A 9311-nucleotide genomic window follows, 5' to 3' on the forward strand; every position below is an offset into this window, starting at 1 on the left:
CGGGATTCGACCCGCCAAACTGCCGACCATCCAATCGACAAGCTTAGTGGCCTAACCCACTGAGCCACTGCTTAGACTGCAACAATTTCATCCTGTGGGTCTGCGTGTCTTTGTGTGCGCGCATGTGTATAAAATGAAGGGGTAAAATGAACAAGCAAAAGGAGGGGGGGAAATGGCGTAGGAATATAATATATGGAAGTGGACAAAGGAATGTTTGAGACTGTACAAATAGTGCTTGGTATATCATTTAGGGGAATGTAACCATTAAAAAATAATAATTTCTTTTTTAACTGCAAGAAATGATTTGAATCTCGGGTTTAAATGCCCAATACTTCACTATGTTATTTTAAAAAATAAAAATAAATAATTTTATGTAGTTTATATTTAGTTTCTTTTGTTGTACAGCTAGTCCTTGATTTACAGCAGTTCATTTAGCGACCATTCAAAGTTTCAACAGCACTGAAACAAGGGGCCTATGACCGCTTTTCATAACTACGACCGTTGTGGCATCCCCATGGTCATCTGATCAGAATTCGGATGCTTGGCAACCGACTCCTATTTATGACGCTTGCAGGGTCACATGATTCCCTTTTGCAGACTTCTGACCAGCAAAGTCAATGGGGAAAGTCAGCTTCGCTTAGCAACCGGGCTACTAACTTAACAATTGCAGTGATTTGCTTAACAACTGTGGCAAGAAAGGTCGTAATAAGGGGGCAAAATCTACTTAACAAACGTCTCACTTAGCAAGAGGAATTTTGGGTTCCATTGTGGTTGTAAGCCGAGGACCGCCTGTAGTTTGATTGTGTACCCTATTTAACGTTTAACGTTTTTGTGTATTTCTGATTTCAACTCAAGTTCTGTCTCTCTTAAAAACCGTATTTTTTATAGTTGCATTTGCCATGCTGTATGATGTATTGTATCCACGGAAAACATTCTTGATTAAATCTGGATACATTTCTTTTCTGAAAACATGCTGAATAACAACAACAACAACAATAATAGAGTTGGAAGGGACCTTGGAGGTCATCTAGTCCAACCCCCTGCTCAGGCAGGAAACCCTATACCATTTCAGACCAATGGCTGTACAGTCTCTTTTTAAAAACCTCCAGTGTTGGAGCCTTCATAACTTCTGGAGGCAGGTTTGTTCCACTGATTAATTGTTCTAACTGTCAGGAAGTTACTCCTTAATTCCAGGTTGCTTCTCTCCTTGCTTTTTACACATCTACTGCATACAAGTAGTCCTCATCCACAACTGAGCCCAACAATTCCGTTGCTAAGTAAGTCAGTTGTTAAATAAATTTTGCTCCGTTTTACAACCTTTCTTGCCCCGGTTGTTAAGTGAATCACTGAAGTTGTGAAGTTAGTAACACGGTTGGTAAGTGAATCTGACTTTCCCCGTTGACTTTGTTGGTCAGAAGGTTGCAAAGGTTGATTGCATGGCCCCAGGCCGCTGCAACTGTCACAAGTACATGCCAGTTGCCAAGCCTCTGAATTTTGATCACATGATCATGGGGATTCTACAAGGGTTGTAAGTGTAAAAAATAGTCATAAGTTACCTGTTTCAGCACCACTGTAACTTAAAAGGGTCACTACATGTGTAGTAAAATGTTCTTTCTGCCTCAAGGCCTTTCCAACATTTATTACTGTTAGAAGATGTTTGCAATGAGAAAACAAAGACATATATCTTGTGCATAAAAATTGTTATGGAATTTATTGTGCAGAGGTCTCCTTGTGCTACCAAAGAGTTGCACAGACAAGGAAGGGCACTGAGAGCAGTAAAAGTCACACACAGAAATACACTGAGTTCTAAAAGCAAAAAGTATTTTACTTTGAGGTGGTGTAAAAACAAAAATGCACAGTCAAAAATAAACAGTCCAAGTCATACACAATAGCAACAGTCCAAGGAGTAATCCAAACTACAAAGTCTTCTTACCGGTCCAGAGGTCAATACACAGTTCAGGTTACAACAGTAGTAAACCAACAGCAGAGCAAAAACAGTAATAGTAGAGATCAGTGAATTCAGAGAGAGAGAGAAGCTACGTTCCTAGCTTCCTCTTATGGCCATGAGAACACTTACACACCCATTGGCCAATTAACAACTTAAAGCCATAGCATTATGGTTAATATATTTTCAACCCAACATTGTAGGCTAACACCATATGCCTAACATTCTCCCCTTTGGGTAGAATAATATATAACTCTTACAATCTTATGCACATTCTTTCACAATTAACATTGTGTTTCACAGCACTTTGTACCTTCGTAAAATGGTCTGCAATATTTACATCAGATGGACAATACTCTAACTGTATTAATTTATCTTTGACACATTGTCTGACATTTAAATAACGAAGATCAGTATGTTTAGATCTTGTTCTTACTGCAGCATTATTAGCCATCTTTATTGCAGCTTGATTGTCCTCATACACAATGAATGGATCATTTACATTTAAACCCATATCTAACAATAATTGTTTGTACACTAGCAGTTCTGTACATAACACTGATAGACATGAAAATTCAGCCTCCATTGTAGATAAGCTTATGTGTTTTTGTCTAATAGACTTCCATCCAATCAAAGAATCACCCAACATTACAGCCAACCCTGAGGTAGATTTACGACTGTTTGAATCAGAGGCAAAACTCGCATCTGCATATGCAGTAAGGATTAACTCACGATTTGGCTCTAGATATAACGAGTAGTGAATAGTTTGCTTCAAATACCTTAATACTCGTTTAGCTGATTGCCAGTGTCTAACAGTTGGATTATTGTTGTACCTAGCTAATTGATTTACACAGTAAGAAATATCAGGTCTAGTCCAATTACTCAGATACATAAGACTTCCTATCAAAGATTGGTACATAGTCTTATCAAATACAGGACTCTCAACATTAGTGTCCTTAAAATCCATAGCCATCGGAGTTTTTGCTGGTTTACACATTTCCATGTTGTATCTCTTTAATAACTGAGATATTTTACTGGCTTGCGAAATCTTAAAACCCCTATTTGTTTTCACAATATCTAACCCCAAATAGTGGCTAATTTTCCCAAGATTTCTGATTGTGAATTTATTTTCCAATCTTGAAATGATAGTTTGTGCTTCTAACTCAGTTTTTGTTATTATTGCAATATCATCTGTGAATAATAAAATAAAAGATAATGCTCCGTTGTGTTCTCTTCTAAACAAACAAGGATCAGCATTACTGGCTACAAAACCTAATGCACTTAACTCATTAACTATACATTTGTTCCACTCATAGCCTGATTGTTTCAATCCATAGAGGCTTTTCTTTAATTCCCAACAATCATGGTCTCTATCACTGGTCAATCCTGGTGGTATTCTTAAATAAATAGTATGTTGCAATGGAGCATGTAAATATGCAGTTTCAACATCTACATGGTTAACCATATATTGGTTTTTAGCTGCCCATACTAAAGCTGCTCTTAAAGTAGTCGCCCTTAGACTGGGTGCAAACACTTCGTCATAATCCTCAGTAGTTTGGGCAAAACCTTGTGCAACCAAACGTGCCTTATGGGTTATAGTTCCATCTACTCCCTTCTTTATTTTATATATCCATTTACAACCTATAGCTTGCTCACCAGGTGGCAGTTTTGTTTTCTGATAAACCTTAAGATTCTGCAAAGACTTCAACTCCCTGTTCATTGCAGCTTTCCATGATGCCTGTTCTTTTTCAGGATACATCCTGATCTCATCATAGTTAGATGGCTCTACACTAACTTGACATATTACACTTGCTTCATAGCGATCAGGTGGACGTCTGATACGCATTGAACGCCAGGGAATTACAGGGCTTTGAGTTTCTGACTCCTTTCCTTCCTCTGATTCATCTATTATCTCCCCTATCTCCTCTTCATCTTTTATATTTACAGGAGATGCATTATCATTACTAGTTACGTTATCAGAGGAGTCCTCAAACACTAGAGGATCAGTATTAACAGTTTCTTGCTCTAACCTATCCCAACCAACGTGCTCAAGGAATTTTGCACTAGCACTGTTATATACATTAGTTGTGCCTCGTTCCCAGAAACGATAGGATCTGTGATTAGCTTCATAACCTACGAAGTATAATTGCCTAGCCCTATGTTGGCCTTTACTCCTGAGTTGTGCAGGAATGTGGACCCAAGCTGGGGTGCCAAACGTGTGCAGGTAATCAAGGTTTGGTCTTCTACCATGCCATATTGTATATGGTATTTTACCAGTAGAAGTATTAGCAACTATATTCAGAACATGGTTTGCACATTTTGCTGCCTCCCCCCACAGTCTATCTGTTAAGCCAGAATCTTGTAACATGGTTCTAATCATGGCTTGTAACGTTTGCCCACGTCTCTCAACAAAAGCATTATGTTGAGGCCTATATGGGGCTGAACGTTTATGCTCAATACCAGCTGATTGTAACATATCAACAAAACGCTTATTTGTAAATTCAGTACCATTATCAGTAATTATGCACTGTACCTTTCTCTTTGTTTTTCTCTCCACAAACCTCAGCCAGTTTGCAAATTGTTGGAAAGTGTCTGCCTTTGACTTAAGCAGATAACAAAATCCATAACGAGAGTAGTGGTCAAGGATACTTAAAATATAACATGACCCTCCTAAACTTGGTTTCATGGGTCCAATTAAATCAGCAAACACAACTTCCAAAGGTACAGTTGTTTTGAAGCTGTTTATCCTGTTTGCCGGAGTTGCCTTACTCTTTTACTGATTACAGGCATTGCAATTCAAATACTTACTACATGGCTTCAGTTTAACTCCCTCTAATTCCACTGTTTTACGTAGTGAGTTAAAGTTTACATGCCCTAACCGCCTATGCAATAAATGTATACATTCATCATGTGGCTTCTTGTTCTCACATATTGAGTTAGCTTTAACTGTACTAACCTGGTTACTTGTGAGAACGAATAAACCATTTTTCAAATTAGCAGTTACACAGGTTCCATTCCTCTCAATAGTGCATTGCTCCCCTCTGAATGTTACCACAAACCCAACCTTAACCAATTCCCTTACAGATAACAGGTTGAATCTTAGTTTAGGTATATATAACATAGGTAACTGTTCATTAATGCATGGACAATAGGAATTACCTTCACCAGAGGCCTTGATCTTCCAACCATTGGCCAGTGAAACATATTGGTTGCTGTTTTTCATATTAACAAACCTCTTTTTCACTTTGGTAATGCATTGTGAAACCCCACTATCAACAACCCACAATTCATTATTTCTGGATGTTGATTCACCAGAAATAGCCAAACCAATGCTCTTTTTAGCCTTCCCACTGCTATTTGCATTCTGTTTTCTTCCCTTTCTACAGAATTTGGCTATATGCCCTTTAGCCCCACAAGAATAACATTTCTTGACGTTGTAAGCAGTGGTGAATTGCTGCTTCTCTCGTGGCTGTGTCTCTCTCAGCTGGTCTCTGTCACGCCTTCTTCTGGACTCTTCCAGCAGTCTCCCAGTAATGTTAGTCAATGTCAGTTCCTCTCTGGTCAGGACTTCCAAAGAAGAAACATATCCATCATAACTCTCATCCAAAGATGACAGAATAATGTAGACCTGATGCAACTCTGAAAAAATCAGCTCCTTTTCATGAAGCTCTTGAAAAGTTGCTTTCATGTAATTTAAATAGGTCAGCATATCTCCATTCTTCTGCAGACGAGTCCTAAACAGCTTACGTGTAAGGTGTATATGTGCACCCACACTGTCTCGAACATAAAGCCTTCGCAAAACATCCCAACACCTAGCAGCAGACTCCTCACCACGAATATGGACAAGCTGCTGGTCATTCAGTGTTAGTCCAATAATGCAAAGAGCTTTCTCATTGCTACGTTTAAAGTTGTCTAACTTCTTTGCATCCTCTTCATCATCTGGATCCCAAGCAGTAGTATCTGGTGGGTTATTTACAACAGTCCATAGTCCTTCCTTGCGCAAAAGCAAGCAGCATCTTGTGGACCAGGAAACATAGTTTGTCCCATCCAACCGGGTTATCCAGGAGATGCCTGACAACAGTTCCTGTGCCATTTTACACCAAAAAGCTAACACAAACTCAGCTAGGAAAACTGTGTGTACTTACTCTCAGTACAGGCCTGGGCCCATAACCAGTGTTAAGGAATTTATTGTGCAGAGGTCTCCTTGTGCTACCAAAGAGTTGCACAGACAAGGAAGGGCACTGAGAGCAGTAAAAGTCACACACAGAAATACACTGAGTTCTAAAAGCAAAAAGTATTTTACTTTGAGGTGGTGTAAAAACAAAAATGCACAGTCAAAAATAAACAGTCCAAGTCATACACAATAGCAACAGTCCAAGGAGTAATCCAAACTACAAAGTCTTCTTACCGGTCCAGAGGTCAATACACAGTTCAGGTTACAACAGTAGTAAACCAACAGCAGAGCAAAAACAGTAATAGTAGAGATCAGTGAATTCAGAGAGAGAGAGAAGCTACGTTCCTAGCTTCCTCTTATGGCCATGAGAACACTTACACACCCATTGGCCAATTAACAACTTAAAGCCATAGCATTATGGTTAATATATTTTCAACCCAACATTGTAGGCTAACACCATATGCCTAACATACTGTACTGAGAGTAAGTACACACAGTATTCCTAGCTGAGCTTGTGTTAGTTTTCTTGGTGTAAAATGGCACAGGAACTGTTGTCAGGCATCTCCTGGATAACCCGGTTGGGGAAGCAGGGCTTACACGCTGGGGATCTCGGCGCTGGTGGGAGGAGCTGGGCGTGGGTCGCCGGAGTAGAGGGGTGGGGTATTTACGCAGGCCAGGCAGATGCTGGTTTGCGGGGGAGAGGGGTGGGGCTCATGGGTGGGGCTGCTGCCTGGTTACAGGCATGGGATAAAAGGTGCGTTGGGGCGAGTGGCTCCCAACGCTGACTTTGTATTTGCATGGATATCCTGAGAGTAAAGGTTTTCTTGCAGTCAACCGTGCTACGTCGTCGTTCTTCAGGCTTGCATTCTTCGGCGTAGACGTGGGTGTTTGACAGTAAGTCAGCGTTCCTCATCACAGCGCCCCTCGTTATTGTGCTTCTGCCTCCAACGTGCCAACATGGCTGAGGGGACTCAAGGTGGTGTGCCTGTGGCAGGAGGGGAAGAGCCAGCTGGGGTTGCTGTGCCCCTTGAGGTGGGGGAATTGGGAGAGGCTCCACCGGTGGTCCGGCCTAAGGTCCGGGACCCTTGTCCGGCACCAAAGGGTGCCGAGGCCCCGGAGACAGCTGTCCAGGAGAAGCCTGGGGAATGGTGGCTCAGCCCAGTCCTGAGCCAGACGGTGACTGGACGGGACCAACCATCAAGGCAGAAGGGGTCTCTGTGGGAATGGAGGGAGCGCCGTGCCACCGACGAGGGAGGAGAGGAGTGGAGTTACACCACAGCACCGGGCAGCTATACCATGGATGTCTTGAGAGACCATTTTGGAGAGCCTCGGCCTTGGTCTCCCACTGACACTGACCTGGAGACCGGCAGATGGACATAAGCCAGGACCGACCCGGAGCCAGACCCGGTTCCGTTTGGCGAGCCCCCTCTTCCGGGCTCCACAGGGCCCTGGCACCCCGCAGGCCCCTGGTCCTCCACCGCCGGGCCCGGTGGCTGCTCCCGACCTGGGGCTCGCGGGGCCTGGTGGCACACGGCCTGGCGGTGCTGTACCGGCAGGGGCGCTGGGGTGGCCTCAACCAGTAATTGCACAGGGACCAGGAGGCCCGGCAGGGCCATGGGGAGGGCTTGCAGCCTGGGGACCACCACCACTGCCCGTGACCTTCGATGGCAACCCTGATCGTTTGGCCCTGTTCCTCGGACAAGCCATCCATCATCTGGAAAGGTATGGTCCTATGTACGCGTCCCAGTGGGCGATGGTGATGGCCGTCACCATGGCGTTACAAGGGGAGGCAGCAGCATGGGTGGCAAACCTCTATGGCGACCGTGCCCGTGAGTTGGGTGACGTTGGCCTTTTCCTTGAGGCCTTGCGTGTACGGTTCGAGGACCTGACGCGCATACAACGGGCGGAGGCTGAGATCATAGGCTTGCGGCAGAACGGCCGTCTGGCTACGGCGTACGTGCAGGACTTTAGAGGAGTGGCCGGCAGGCTCAGTTCGTGGCCAGAGAGGATGCTGATCCACCATTTCCGGGCCGGGTTGGACGAATATCTCCTAAGGGCCTGCATCGTACGCGGGATCCCTCCCAGGCTCCAAGAGTGGCTGCGAGTTGCGATCGAGCTGGACGTTGGCTTGCAAGTTTGCCAACGCCGCGTGCGGGCCACAGGGGACCCCCGACAGGTCCCATCGAGATCGCAGGGCCAGGTTCAGAAGCCGACGACACCTTCGCCGGGCCCTACCGTTCAACCACCACGGTCCGCTCCCCGTTGCGATCAGCCAGGGCACCGCATGGCCGCCTGCCCTATACCCGCATCTCGGGTGGTCGCAGCAGCAACCCCAGCAAGGAGCGCAACCCCCGGGTGCTTTGCAGAGCGTTCTCGGGCTTCTCGTCAGGCCGTGGATGCAACACCAGGGGGAAGCGGCCTGACGGAGGGAGACAGCGCAATCGATGTGGACGTGGAGATCTACGAGTGTGGCGATAGACCAGAGGAGGACCCCATGGTAAGTGCTCCGGTTAGCCCATTCACAGTCCCGGTTACGTTGACTAACCCCGCCACAGGGGAGGCGATGGGGTTCAGAGCTCTGATCGACTCTGGTAGCACGAGGTGTCTCATTAGCCGGAAGGTGGAGGCCAAACTGGGTGTTGGGGTGGTGCGGCTGAAGCACCCAATAAGTTTCCAGCAGGTGGATGGGTCTCTCCTGGGGGGGGTGCCCATCACACACGTCACAGAACTCACGCGGCTGGACATGGGGGAGCACTGGGAACGGTTGCGGTTCATCGTGGTGCCCTCCATGACTGAGGAGGTGATCCTATAGACAGGAGACTGAGCTCGTGAACCGAGTGTGCCAGGAGGCAGAAATGCTCTCAATGTTGCTTGAGCACGTTTTGGAAGCTCCCATCTATGTACGGCAATCAAATTCCTCAGATGAGCTTCTAGGTGTTGCTTTGTATCTGAGTTAAGGAATGACAGATTTGGGGCAATCATGTGAAATTCTCTGTCCCAGGAAAGCTTATGGGCTGACGTTGCACCTTGTATGGCTGATGGATGCTTCGTGGAGTCATGGATATATGGAGCAAAAGCATCTATGGATTTCAACACCACGAAGGGCAGTCCCCATGCATGTTGGAGTTTCTTGCGTTGGATATGAAATTCCAGGAGGTTCCAAGCTGGGTCCCCAAAGAAAGGCAGCTTCAC

This window comes from Vipera berus, assembly GCF_964194415.1.
Source record: "Vipera berus genome assembly, chromosome: Z".
Classification (NCBI taxonomy): domain Eukaryota; kingdom Metazoa; phylum Chordata; class Lepidosauria; order Squamata; family Viperidae; genus Vipera; species Vipera berus.